This window comes from Magnolia sinica, chromosome 6, assembly GCF_029962835.1.
Source record: "Magnolia sinica isolate HGM2019 chromosome 6, MsV1, whole genome shotgun sequence".
NCBI lineage: Eukaryota > Viridiplantae > Streptophyta > Magnoliopsida > Magnoliales > Magnoliaceae > Magnolia > Magnolia sinica.
Window position 1 is genome coordinate 53,231,731 of NC_080578.1, and position 8,790 is coordinate 53,240,520.

At 38.7% G+C, this 8,790-nt stretch overlaps 1 non-coding gene across 1 annotated transcript; it reads left to right on the top strand.

Moving 5' to 3' along the window:
- The first annotated feature begins 757 nt into the window (after nt 1-757).
- On the top strand, nt 758-864 carry LOC131250210 (small nucleolar RNA R71). The gene has a single exon (XR_009173138.1). It is a non-coding gene; the product is annotated as a small nucleolar RNA R71 (small nucleolar RNA).
- Nucleotides 865-8,790: the final 7,926 nt, after the last annotated feature.

The window sequence follows — 8,790 nt, forward strand, 5'->3', positions numbered from 1 at the left end:
ACCCATTTGTACTTCCAGCTTGGCAATGGATTGTGCATTTGCATGTAAGCTTTGCTGGTTGGCCAGTAAGGTTTGTTGGGTGTCTTTTTGGAATTGGAGAGAACTCTGCATGAAAAGATGGAGTGTATCCTCAAGAGATGGTTTCCTTGATTGTGTAGGCAGTTGTTGATATTGTGGAAACTGTTGAGGTTGTTGACTGCCAACTTGGAGGTGCGGTTGCATGGGAGGATTTCCAGATGGTCCTCCTTGTTGTGGTCCTTTTGCCCAAGAGAAATTTGGATGTCTAGCCCACCCTGGGTTGTATGTGTTCGAGTAAGGATCATTCCCAGATTTTTGAAAAGTGTTCATAGCATGAACTTGTTCAGAGAGAAGTTCTTGGAATGCTGCACCAGATGGACAAGACTGCATAGGATGGGCAAGACTAGAACATGTGGCATATGCCTCGACTTGAGCTGTTTGTGGTGGTCCATTATTTAATACCAGAGCATCAACTTTCTTTGTCAGGTTATCAAGCTTGGCGCTCAGCTCTGGCATGACTCCTATCTCATATATACCACCTCTCTTTTGTGGTTGGGGACTTCTGTCACCTCTATTTGAATAATCCCATTGCTGGGAATTTTCGCACAAGGTTTCAAAGAAGTTCCACGCTTCGACATCACTTTTGGTCATGAATGACCCTCCACTGGTGGCATCAACCATGCGACGGTTCTGTGGTGTCAGACCGTCATAGAAGTATTGAACTTGTTGCCACTTCTCAAAACCATGGTGAGGACATTTAAGAAGCAAGTCCTTCCATCTTTCCCAACATTCATGAAAGTGCTCGCCCTCTTTTTGTGTGAAGTTAGTAATTTCTCTACGGAGGGCATTGGTTTTGTGAACGGGGAAGAACTTGTTTAAGAACTTCTTAGACAGTTGGTCCCATGTAGTGATAGATCCAACTTCTAACCATGCTTTCGCCTTATCCTTCAAAGAAAAAGGAAACAAGCGTAGGCGGATCGAATCGTCTGAGAAGTTTTGGAACTTAAAGGTGGAGCAAATGTTTAAGAATTCTTTCACATGATGATATGGGTCCTCTTTGTCCAATCCATAAAAGGATGGCAACAATTGTATGACTCCGGGTTGAAGTTCAAAGTGTGCTGCTGTAGTGGTTGGCAACACTATGCATGAAGGCGCATTAAATTGTACAGGAGCTGAATAATCTTTGAGAGCTTTAACTTCAGTCTCATTCGCCATTTCAACAAGATTATTTCTCAATCTTTCACGAATTGTTCTTTCAATCTCAGGATCAAACGGTGCTAGTTCTATATTCAGAGATCTACGTTCTAGCATAAACTATGTTATTAATATAAGAAAGAAAACTAAACTAAGATACAACCTATGATGAATAAAACTAAAGGAAAAAGTTATGAATTCCTAAAAACAAGAGAATGCTATGCAAACGAGAATTGGAAAGAAGAACCCGAGAAAAGGAGATGATGAATGTCTGTAAGATTTGAGAGCTCCTCCTTTTGAAGACAATGTTATTTAGCGCTTCCTTCCTTAATTCCTGTAAACAAAAGAGAAAACAAAAATAAATTAAATTTACTAAAATAAAAAAATAAATAAGGAAAATAAAGTTTGTAATCTTAGAAATAAAAACTAAGTTAGTTTCTAAAAAGGGAAAATTTCTAAAACTAGGAAATAGAATATTATCTTATTGAAACATAACAGAGAGAGAGTCTTATCAAAACTAAAATAACTAAAGAGAAACTTTTGATTGTCCCACAAAAACACATGGACTTTGGAACTTGAAACTTCCTAATAATAAAACCTTAATTCTAAAAATAGAAATTAGAAAAAATAGAAAATTTGGAAAGAGATTACCAAATTAGTAGTTTATGTCATGTCCCACAAAACAAGAAATAGGTTAGTTTCAAAAATTTAACCTAGAGTTAGTAAAAACCTAAGACTATGAATTATGATAAGAGAGAATCCTAAATCCAATTGGAACAAAATAGGCAACGGCGCCAAAACTTGATGTTTTATTTAAACCAACATGATTTAAATGATTTTTAAACTCGCAAGTATACGAATCAGGATGTAGATACGGTAAGTATTACGAGATCGTTCCCACGAGGACTGGTCGTCACAATTCAAATCATATGATTCTCCTTAACTAATCCAACAAATAATGGAATGAATTACTAAGCACAATTTTATGAAAAATAATTAATTAAGAACAGGGAAGAAAATTCAATCAGAGAGAGAGCACTAGGACTTTCGAATCCACCCCTAATTATCCTAACCCTTGTTTTGTCTTTTGATTCACCTTGATCTAGATTGATACCACTTAAATAGAGAAAGCACAATCTGTGTCCTTAATCGGGCATACAAACCGTCTAATTCCTTTAAGCAATGCCATGAATGACATATCCCATATCCTTGGTCGGGCATAAGGGATGTACATTCATTAAAGCATCCTGTTTCTTCCTCTATAGGAAACTTGTTCTTGATCAGACACAAGTACCTATAATAAGCATCCAAACAACATCCATATATATACTTTAATCAAGTTCATAGATGGAGAAGTATAGAATTTAAACCCATAAAGCCCACTTAAAGAAAGAAACAAATTAATTGAAATTCAAAGTAAATCAACCAATACAAGAGCTAATCAAATTAGGGGCTTCATCTCAGCCCTAGCTGAGAGATTAGTGACCCATAAAATTCATGAAAAATATTAAATAAAATTCATAAAAATTAAACACCAAACCAATCGATCTCTCTCTTCTTTCTTCTCTTTCTTCTCTTTCTTCTCTTCCTTGCTCCAGATCTGGAATCCCCTGGTTCTGAATGACTCCGAATGGTTCTCTGGATTCTATCCCGTGCTCTGGAGACTTTGGATCATGAAATCCATGCCTTTAACATCAATTTTCAATTAACGCTCCTGACTTCATCCTGTAACAAAAATACAATTAAAATACTCCATTAAGCATTATCATATACGTAAAATCTGGTAATTACTGGGGTCTGATATGCAATATTTGACCCTGATCAGGTAGCAATCGTGCCGACCTCATCGGATTCATGGCCATGATAGTCTATTCTGTAGCCACGGGGATCAAAATCTACCTTCTGACTTTGATTGTGCATTAGATAGTATATGCGATTCATACGTCTAGGGATGTCCACTTGCCCTGTCCTTGGATCATTCACACAGTGTGCAATGCGATCGGTCTTCCAGCGACAAACGATCCGGAACTTCTTCTTCAACACTTCAACAAGAACAACATTAGAAGGATGGATTTAAAGTTCCACAAATTTCCCGAAGACCTACCCGGGGAGGGGATTCATGAAGAGGGAGAACGTGGTGAAGGAGCTACTCAAACTAAAGGCGCCAGAATGGTGGAAGGTGACCCGCTCGTGCCCCAACAAGCTCCATCTCCATCTGACCCCGGGCATGCTAAACGTTTCAAACTACATCAGGATAGGATTGGAGCAACGCTGCGGGAAGTTACCCAACTAAAGGAGTCCATGAATGCTAGGTTTACTATCCTAGAATGTCTGGTGAACGGGGTGCAGCAGTCCGTGCAGCAATTAGTAAATCTAATCACCTGCCGTCGCAACGACACAACACCATCTTCCTCCGCTCCTTCGCCATATTGTTGTTATCTAGAAGCTGTCACATACATTCTACTCTCATCTCTGCATATGGGCATTGGTATCTTTTTGAATGCCCTACACTCACATGAGTGTATGTGATGGCTTACTAACCTGCATAGTCTGACAAGTTGTTGATATGTATATGCCCATGGATGGGCTAGATATTTGTGTTTGTGTTTGGGTGCCCGTGGATGGGCTTGATTTTTATTTTGGTTTGGGATGGAGGTTATACTACTGCCAACCTTGGACAGTACTCATTTTTCGATATTTGTTTTTATTATAGCTGTTTATATCTCATATATCTTTACTGCCATGTTTCCTTGGTATGCTCACTGGTTTGCTTTGAATGATGCTATCATCTGTGAATCTTATCCCCTATTTTATATGGTTTATATCAACCGTGGTTTGTGATGCTTGATCTTTATTCTCATACTATTACTCATCGCAGCTTTTCTTTAAACTGATATGCTTCCAAGGGATGTTCTTTTATATTTATTCTACTTATGCTCCCTAAACTTTGGTTCTCCCATATGCTTCAACTTCAATCAATATCCATTATTACATTATCCTTTGCCAATGACTGACAAAAAGGGGGAGAACAAATTCACACCCCTGGACAAAATTGTGTGTATCTGTTTATGAATGGTGTTACAGGTGTTAAGGGGAGCAGCTGCAAAAAGACAGGGGGAGATTGCTATTAAGGGGAGCAGCTACTGAATGTGTGTGTGTGTGCACGCGTGAACCAGATAGCTTTGTAAAATTGTGTAAAGTTCATGTACACACAATTTAGGGTGTTAGTTTAGACGTTGTTATAGGGTGTTTTGGTGTTTTGTCACATAATTGACAAAGAGGGAGATTGAAAGTGCCCTGGTTTGTCAATTAGCGCAAACGTTGAGTCAGCTGGATAAAGGAGCTTATAGGAAAATTGATTAAGCGTTTGCCTCAACTGGATGTGTGCCCAAACTCGTCACAGGTAAATCATAACCTCACATCCTACGTCCTGAAACACCAGGTAATTAAAACCCTTAAAATTAGATAGAACATCCTAGGGTTTTCGGTTAGAAAACTTTTTCAAACTTAAGGAAAGTCTTTAAGTTTTCTACCTTTGTTGATTTATCGACAAGTGGTTCGATAAAATTGAACACTATTGTCAATGTCTTCGAAGCTCACTCGATCTTATCGAAATGAGGACCAAAGATGCCGAGCAACCATAAAGATATCTGAACTGAATTATCAATGGATCGATGGATTCATCGATATCATCGATGTTCGAATCTCGAGTCCATTGATCTGACTCAATAACATTAACATCTGGTCTATTGTGTCCAAAGAACTGCTAAGGCAAAGTCATATAATCCTCGATATATTGAAGAGCTCCTCGATATCCTCAGAATTCAAATCTCAATGATATCAGAAGCCCTTCGATGATATCGGCTTGAGAGACAAACCTAACCAGTAAGTTTTCAGGTTATTTTTCTTGGATCGAGGGTCACTCGATAAAATCGATATTCAAATATCGATCATATCGAGGTATGGTCGATGTCATCGAAAGTGGACAAAAACTATCCAGCAAGCTTACAGAAAATTCGTTGAAATTATCGATGAATCGACACTGCCCTCGATATCATCGATATTCAAATTCCAATGATATCGAGTGATGCTCGATCATATCATATACCTAAAATATTTCAAAGGTAAGTGCTCTCACATTTTCAAAGGTCGAGCAATCGAACCTCGTGTCGATGAAATCAGAGTTCGAAATTCGATGACATCAACACTCGTTTGATTTCCTCGACCAGTTAGCAAAAGGTTTCAAAAGCGTTTGACAGTTGAATTCGTGTCATCGAGCGGCTAGTCAATGCTATCAAGAGTATACGCTCGATGATATCGACCCTACTTGATGATATCGAACTCTGTTAAAAATGTTACTATTTTATATCCGTTGGAACCTTTTGCCTATTTAATGAGAGCTTACCCTTGGTTCTTAGTAGAGAAAATAGAGAGTGCTTTTGTGTGTTTAGCCCTAGATCATATACCTTAAGCCTTTTCTCTCATGAAAATTCATCCTCCAATCCACCCTCATCATTGACATTCAATATAGTAGATTAGGAAATGAACTTCTACATTCAAGGATCCTACAGCTACTACCTTAGTGGAAAATCATTAAACTGGGATGCCTTGAATGCATAGATGATTGGAATCGCTCTATCTCCCTTATAGGAAACATTTAATAGAGTAGGATTCCATCATAACCTTACCCAACTCGTCACCATGTATTGGTACATCTTCTGAGTTGCGGTTCAAGGGAACTGAAGATTCTTCGTCATCAAAGGAGGAGATCTTCATCAACGAGCTGAATGGGGCTCATCTACTTATCTGTAAGTTATTATAGTTCAAAGGACCCTTGTGATCATTTCTTCTGTAGGATTGGGTCTAAGGTGTTTCTCACCCCTTGCAAGTCCCCACAGGAGGCCACCGACAGGAGTGTACGTGGGGGTGCTTTGTGTTAACCTTTTCTCTGTGGAGAGCATAAACTCTTAGGTCCTTATGTAGGTCCTTGACCTGTGTGATCAAAAACTTGAGTGCATTGTGTTGACCCTTGCTCATGGGAGCATAAACTGGTGAGGTTCCTTGCGTGGATCCTTGGCTTGTGTGGCCTAAAATTAGGTGCTGTGTATTTACCCTTGCTTATGGGAGCATAAAGTGCATCATGTAGATACGTCGTGTCAGCCTAAGTGTAGGTTGTACTAGTTAGAGATGATCCTGATTTAAAACATTCGGTTTGAGGTGAACCTATTGTAAAACCTCCATTAGTGAGATTCGGTACACTCAAGGGTTGAGTGTGTCCTACCGAAAGTGAAGTAGACAAGTAGTCAAACCACTATAAAAATGACTGTGTTTGAGATTACTATTGTCTTCCATTACTTATGTGATTTCCTTAAATGCTTTCATATTTGATTATCTGAAATCACATCTCACACACAGTGTAACACCCCAAATTTCGAGGCTCGAGCAAGGCTCTACTCCCGAGATCCGGTACGTCACGTATGCAACATGGATAATGATGTTTAGATGTCATCCATAGCAATGCATTAATCATGAGTGAGATTATACTAAAATAATATATCATACTCTGGATATAATTAAATTAAGCAAACGGAAGACTGAAACATATATATTTAAATATGTGGGTGTTTTACCAACTCCAAAGTATGAGTATGTAACCAGGCTGAATATATACAAGTATTGTTTCAAAATATACAAAAAGGAAAAATGCAAAGTGTTCAATTAAACCAAAATCCCAGTGTTCCCTGTGTAACAGCATGAGGTCTACATCGACCCGCCTGATAATTGAAAGTAGGAGAATTCCTCCTCATCCATGTAGTCCAGCTCCATGGCATAAACTACCTCAGTACCTACATCTAAACCGTATTCTAGTTGGTGTTTTAAAACACCATCCCAGGTGGGAATGAGTATTTAATTCAGTGGAACTATAAAGTAAAGGTTAACATGTTATTAATTCAGTTAAGCAGTAATGATAAAGCAGTACAAAAATCATGTCCTAAGTACTCTTATTAATGCAGGGATAGTATGTTGAAATGATGCATGCCCTCATACAAAGCTCCCTCAAGGGACTTCCTCAACCATTCACACACGGCAAACTCCCTAAATGTGCACTTCCACACCAAAGCACATGCAATGCAGTGTATGATCGTGTTAGCTAAGTAATTGATTAGGCTTATTCATACAGCAGATTTGGGAAGCTAAGGTACCTCCCTTTTCATCATTAACCCAAACGGGGATCCCTCTAGAGTCGTCAATCCTAGTTAGTCACATATGATAGGCAAGTTGTAGGGCATCACTCCCAATGAAAAGCAGTCGATAGGCAAATTCAAAAGTTTATACTCGAGGTCACTCCACCAACGACCTACTAACTGGAGCGTTATTTTCGAAGGGGGTCCGAATCAGACGGTTCACCCCAACCCACGCTGAGACCACGGTTAGGCTGCCCCAGTGTAGGCCGACAACTCGAACACGATGTCCCATACCACCATGCCTGGCTCACGAGTTTGGGTTGCTCACTAGTCAATACGGGGAGGTTTGTCACCCCAACATAAGCCAATAGCTCGACCACGGTGTCCCATACCACCATGCCCGGCTTATGATTCCTAGCGGATCATGGTACCATGGTTAAAACTGGTATTTACATTGGTAAGGGGTACCTTAGATTCAAGTAGTAGTGTCCATACATAGTGAACATACAATAGGCCAATTGGTTTATTAAGGAAGTTCGATTGGTATGGGCTCACGCTGATTTAATCAACGTGGAGTGCATAAGAACCCCATATGGCCTAACCACTGTCAACAATCAACTCGGATTCATCAGATTTTTCCAAATGTGGCGTGACTAATTCAACCACCTGAATAGGAAAAGTTACTGATTGCCTAAGCTATGTGGTAGCCCCAATCTTACTCAGATGCAGCAAATAAATACATGTGATAGGCATTTTAGCATTTAACAAACAATCCAAGTAAATACTTCATTTGAGCCTTTTATCAAACAAATTGAACATTTTAACAAACACTTTCATTTTATCCATAAATTTCATAGAGGCAACTATGATTACATGAAATAAATTATACATACGTACAAGGTAATGCAAAATACTATCTTAATACTCATGATAAGTACAAATCATCAACAATTTCTCATTCAGACAATTTAACAAACACTTAGACTACTCTATACCAAATACATAAACTAGGTTAGTTACAACATATATTTTAGCAATTCCTTATAGAAAGAAAGTAACATATATGTGATGATGATTAACCCTAGATCAGTAATCACGACAAGCTCAAATCACATTCAAATGCTCATTCAAACATTTTAACAAACACATGAAATGCATCTTTTATCTAACACAGTTCATACATGTATATTATATAGGAATAGGCGTATCTACAACAATATGGCAGCAATCAAGTCAAACATAAATCATTAGCTAACATTGAAAGCATTGAAAATCATAACCTAAATGTTTATAGTTTGCACCTTTTTCACTCCCCAAGTATAGGGTTGTGATGTAGTAATAAACTCGGTGAGACCAAGGTCGAATCCCAAGGGACTGAAACCTGTACGTAGTC